At 35.1% G+C, this 6,000-nt stretch overlaps 1 pseudogene; it reads right to left on the reverse strand.

The window, feature by feature from the left end:
• Window positions 1-3,546, reverse strand: part of LOC123798305 (GTP-binding nuclear protein Ran-like) — a 77,578-nt pseudogene extending 74,032 nt beyond the window's left edge.
• Between the last annotated feature and the right edge of the window lie 2,454 nt (window positions 3,547-6,000).

The following is a 6,000-nucleotide window of genomic DNA, read 5'->3' on the forward strand; positions in this document are numbered from 1 at the left end:
TTTTTTTTTTTTAAAGATTTTATTTATTTGACAGAGATAGAGACAGCCAGTGAGAGAGGGAACACAAGGAGTGGGAGTGGGAGAGGAAGAAGCAGGCTCATAGCAGAGGAGCCTGATGTGGGGCTCGATCCCATAACGCCGGGATCACGTCCTGAGCCGAAGGCAGACGCCTAACCGCTGTGCCACCCAGGCGCCCCCGTGAATAACATTCTTGCCCCACCCTCCTTCCTATAAAAACCTTCCATTTTGTACAAGTCCTCAGAACTCCCCTCTACTTGCTAGATGGAATGTTGCCTCATTCATGAATCATTTAATAAAGCCAAATAGACCTTCAAAGTTACTCGGATGAATTTTGTTTTTTAACAGCAGTGAACCAAGCAAACAAGGTCTTTGCTCTGAAGGATCTAATCCTATGAGCTCGTATTGATGTGAAAATGGCACCTCTGTCTGGCAGGGAAGGAGCCACTAGAGAAAATCCTTGAGTAAGGAGAGACTGATTTTTTGGGAAAAACTCCCTAAGCCCACTAAGGAGGAATAATTAGTTTAACACTTTCTCATGCTGAAATAAAATCAGTTAGTTTCAGGGAATGGAGAACCTTATATTTATGTGTGTTTCTTATTCCTAGAAAAGTGTTTACAGTGTAGTTATCCCATAGATATAAATCTAATACTTAGGATTTTCTTTCTTTTTTTTTTTTTAAGATTTTATTTATTTATTTGACAGAGATAGAGACAGCCAGCGAGAGAGGGAACACAAGCAGGGGGAGTGGGAGAGGAAGAAGCAGGCTCATAGCGGAGGAGCCTGACGTGGGGCTCGATCCCAGAACGCCGGGGTCACGCCCTGAGCTGAAGGCAGACGCTTAACCGCTGTGCCACCCAGGCGCCCCCTAATACTTAGGATTTTCTGTAGCACTCTGACTCTTATTAAACGGTAGGAAAATGATTTTCTCTTTTGTTTGTTTTTTGTAGCACTCTGACTCTTATTAAAAGGTAGGAAAATGATTTTCTTTTTCCTATTTTGGAAGGCACCAGGAGTTGATTCTAGATTTTGGAGACTTTGATAGGACTAGATGGTGGGAAAATGAAAGGTCTATATTTCTTCATAGTGTTACTCAGCCAAGTACACGGGGTCATGTATGTGCTAGATACCTCCAGTGGGTCTTAAATATGTTATAGAATATATGCGGATTCCTTATTATGTAGTTATTCAGACATTTGTTTGACTTAGTCAAACTTCTTTCTTCCATGTTTGTCTCTTACAGAATCCTCACAATTTTTTTTAAAGATGTATATATTTATTGAGAGAGAGAGAGAGGTGGGGCAGAGAGAGAGAGGGAGAGAGAAACGTCAGCAGACTCTGCACTGAGCATGAAGCCCAACATGGGGCTTGATCCATGACACTGAGATTGGGACCTGAGCTGAAACCAGGAGTCTGACACTTAACTGACTGTGCCACTCAGGCACCCCCCGGAATTTTTGAATACAAAAACAAGAAACATTTTTCTCTCCATGTTATTTCCATACACTTTCTTTTTTTTCTGATACAATATAACTGATTTATTGCTATCAGAAATTTTCTGAATGAAAATTATTCATTTGTGTTATAGAGAACAAAAAAATTATATTAAATGGGTACTGGTTATTTCATGCTTTTAGAGATGATAACATTGGCTTCATCCTTTCACTGCATCCACACTGTCTCTCACTCTTGTCTCACTCTTCTTTCTAAAGTCTATAACCTGTATAATTTATGAAGAGTAGGCAAAGAAGGTGCTGCCCTGTAGCTGTATCTTAGAGTAGATTATCAGACCTTCTGTGTAATTGCTCCGACATTGAGCAGCATTAGATTTCTGCTTGAAAATGAAGGTGAAACTTGAAACAGTCATAATGTGAATATCAACTTTGATTAGTCCACAAATTTTTCTCTTTTTAAAGCTGGAAATATATTTTGGTGTTTTTTGTTATAGATGGCATTTTTCAAAGATTTAAAGAATTTCCAAAGGAAGAAAATATTTTTTCTAAGAGACTCAAAGCCCAATTAGTTTAGACATGTGTTATATTTTTGCATAATTTCTTATTAAAGAATGAAAATTCTCAAATATCAGTGTGTATGTGCATCTCTCTCTCTCTCTCTCTCTCTATATATATATATATGAAAAAATTGGGAAATGTGAATGATCTCAAATTATGTAATATTTCTAACTAATATTTTGTTGTAAATTTGCTGCTGACTTATTACTAAAAGTCAGTTTTTCAAAATGGTCATTAATTTTTCTCCCCTGTAAGTACTTGTGTTTACAAAAATAGTCCCATGCTCTTAAAAAGGGTATGCGCTTCTCAGCAGCACAACAGCATTGGGTTTCACTAGCTAAATTAATTTTTATATTTTATGCTTTTAATTCTGATTTGACAAAAATTTCAGAAACTTTAGCAGCCAATTTAAGAAAAGACACACAGATAGCTTTAAATGTTATAATTTTGAGATTATAATGTAGGGGAATTAGGTAGAAGCACTTACTCTAATTTTAAAAAGGCTAAATTCTCTTTATTCCCAACCTGTTTATGAATGTGAAATGCTGCTAGAATTTGTCTATTGTCTCTGTTACTGGGACTCTACAGACTGAATGCTTCTTGAAAAAAATAAATCTATATTTGAATTTAACTCTGTCTCAAGTAGAAGCTTCATGGTATATGAACTGCACAACTATCAAATGATAGGTATAATGAACTCTATCAATGATGTGTTCTAAATTTCAAATAATTATTTAACTTTATTCTCAGATGCATATATTCCCTTCATGGGCAAGAAATACTACATAAATGTCTAAAGGTGTAGACAGGTAAATGTAATAAGCAGTGATGGTTACTATGCCAAAGTGAGAGCTTGTGCTTCCTCCTAAATGGATTGGAATTAAAATTTAAAAAGAAGAATCATTCTGCTAGTCATTTATAATTCCTTATTCATCACTTTGCTAATTCTATACCATCCGTTACTATTTTGAAATAGTTTCTTTATGAAGTGGCACTTATTTGGGAATTAAATGTTCTAGTTGAAAAAATTGATTGTTTTTTCTGACCTGAAATACAAAGGAAGGCACTTGTATGTTATTCTTGTGAATATACCATCTTCTCTCTCCACTCTGTGTAGTTTTTCTAATAGAAGAGTGTGAGACATAGATAGGAATCAGACCATCTTTGCTCCCTGGTCTCTTTCCTACCACCTCAGTCGTCCTACCACATCACCATCTCCGTGTTTGAGTCTGCTTCTCAAATGGAAGATGCATTGTATAGTTATATATCCTTATTACGAATGCGAAAAACCATAATTACCAAGCTCTAGTCTCTTATATTTGAGCTATTTCCCTCAGGAAGAATTTGGTTCATAATATATTATATGAATTTTTGCATTTTAAATGTCCTTCTGTATAATTTGACTGTGAAGCACTTCAGTGCCAATGATGTTGGGTAATTCATCTTTGTCTTCTAGAACTTACTGCAGTTCCTGGCATTGAGTACCTTCTCTGTTTTAGACACGTTGGTAGTCATTGTATGTGAACTTAGCTAATGAATTAGTTTAATTAATGCAAGTTGAGTTAAGCTTTGTTTTGATAAGTAAAATAAAAAGGAAAAGGGGTTTCTTTCTAGGGATGAAAAGATGGGTGTAACTGGAAATGGGCAGAGGTATTACCAGAATCACTGTGGCTGGCATGACATAGTACCTGGGCTTGTCTGCTGTATAAAGAAGGAAAGAAGCTATAGGAAAGGAAACAACTTGTGGGGAAATAAGTGATGATAGTTTTGAAACAGTTCAATTGAGTTAAAAATATAAAAATAACTACAGAGCAGCATTTCTTAAGAATTCAAAGAAAATATAATAGCTTTAAATCGTTGGAGGACAATTTTTCATGCAGAACTCTTATATTTGCATGTTTCACCAGTGAGACACTGATCGCTCTTTGTTTTGGACTGTCTTTTCAAGGATATTTATAGAGTACATGGCCTTGGGAGATAGAGACACTGTTTACCTCTGGAGCAAAGTGCTGGTTTGTTTACAGCCTTGCAAGATAGAGATAGTAGTTGCTTCCAGAACAGAGAACCAGCATGTGTACAGTTCAGTATATTGTCTTGCTCCAGAGAAAAGTATAGGCATATAAAACAAGCATTTTATTTAAGACTGCCATTCTAGGAAGTTCTCCTATAATGCAACCCACTGTGTATATGACCTTCAGTCCTCTTCATGTTACCCTGTTTGAATTGGGGGAAAGAGGACTGGTATAATTAATAATAATAATAATAATGACAATAATAATCATAATAAGGTCTTGCTCTTGCTCTTCGTAATAAACTGTTGTCTCTGATCCAGAAGTCTTATGTCTCTACTGGCCTCCATGAAATTGGCCAGTTAACGTGATAATTTGCAAGCAGAGTACAATCTCAATCCCTTTAAGTCTTAATACAGGCCTTCCTGAAGTTGGGTGTTTATTAACATTAGTTATGTTTGACAATGCATAACCATCCTTTAGTACTACCTTTTCCTGGTTTTGAGAATTTTCAAAGAGATGGGTAAATGTAATAATTACTAACTTACATCTCTTAATGAAGGCACAATTACCAGTAGAATTATCTACTTTGGTATCAATATAGAATCTTTATGAAGAAAATAGGGCAATGAGAATAGATTGGTATAGAAAATTCATCGTGGATTTAGATATTGAGCCAGATTTACATTTTCAGTGGCACAAGTAAAGCAATCAGTAACTACAATGATCTATTTTAAGTACATAATTGAAAGACTCTGTTTTGATACTTAATTGCATAAGAGATATTTATAATATATTTGTTAAAATAAAAAAAAATTTTAAAGCAATGCGTATAGCTGGTACTTTAAAAAAATCTATGTATAGGTAGTAGGCTTAATGATGATTTTATTTTACTTTTCTTACTAAATTATAGAAAATTCTAAGCACGTATATTCTGCCACAGTGAGAAAAAAGTTGTTTTCAAAGAGTTTCTGTGTTGAGCTTATTAAATCTGTCCGTATTTACTGCTATGATCTTTAGACCACAAATCATGGCAGATTCTCACATTGAAACTGTGAAGCTAAACATTGTTGTGAATCACTGTAACCTAGCATATTTTTGTGACCTAGTCTCCCACCTCTAATAATAATCTTGTTATAATTGCTCCACAAAGGTGTTAGTTTTAAAACATACGATTATTAAGAAAAATTGCAGTTCGACAGTCTAACTTTTTAAAATACTTAGATTTAAAAACCATAAAGTAGGTTTTAAAACAATTTAATTTCTTTTTAATTTTATTTTAAATCCTCCCCCCTTTTTTTGCCTTCTCAATAGAATACTTAATATTTTGAAACAGTGTCTCTAAGGAAGTTCTTTTTAGGTCACTCTGGTTAAAAAGTCAGTAATAATACTATATTGGGCACACACTCTACATTTCTTTCAAAGAGCTCAGCATATATAATTTATATTTAATTAACACATAACCTCTGTGAAGGCAATCATATAATAATGAGTAAGACAAGTCTTTAGGGCTCCCTCCTTTGCATTCAATTCTCTTTTTCTATTACTATAAAAACATGGGGGCAGAGTGTAATGTTTATGGAACACTAACTGTGTTCCAAGCACTGTATAATTATTTTCTGTACATTATCTTATAGCATAATATATTGGGGGTACCCGAGACCACACTCAGGCTTGATGATTTACTAGAAGGACCCACAGGACTCCGACGCTTGTGTACTCATATTTATGTCTATTAAAATGAATGCATATAGATCAAAACAGTAAAGGGAAAAGGTGTATGAAGCAAAGTACAGGAAACACCAGGATCTAGGTTCTAGGTGTCCCCTTCCAATGATGTCATACCTGGATGTGCTTAATTTTCCCAGCAATAATATATGACAATCTGTGTGAAGTGTTGGCATCTCGGGAAGCCCACGCAAGCCTTGGTATCCAGATTATTTATTGGTGGTTCAGTCGT

The sequence above is a fragment of the Ursus americanus genome, chromosome 1, assembly GCF_024610735.1.
Source record: "Ursus americanus isolate L20-20 chromosome 1, mUrsAme1.1.p, whole genome shotgun sequence".
Lineage (NCBI taxonomy): Eukaryota > Metazoa > Chordata > Mammalia > Carnivora > Ursidae > Ursus > Ursus americanus.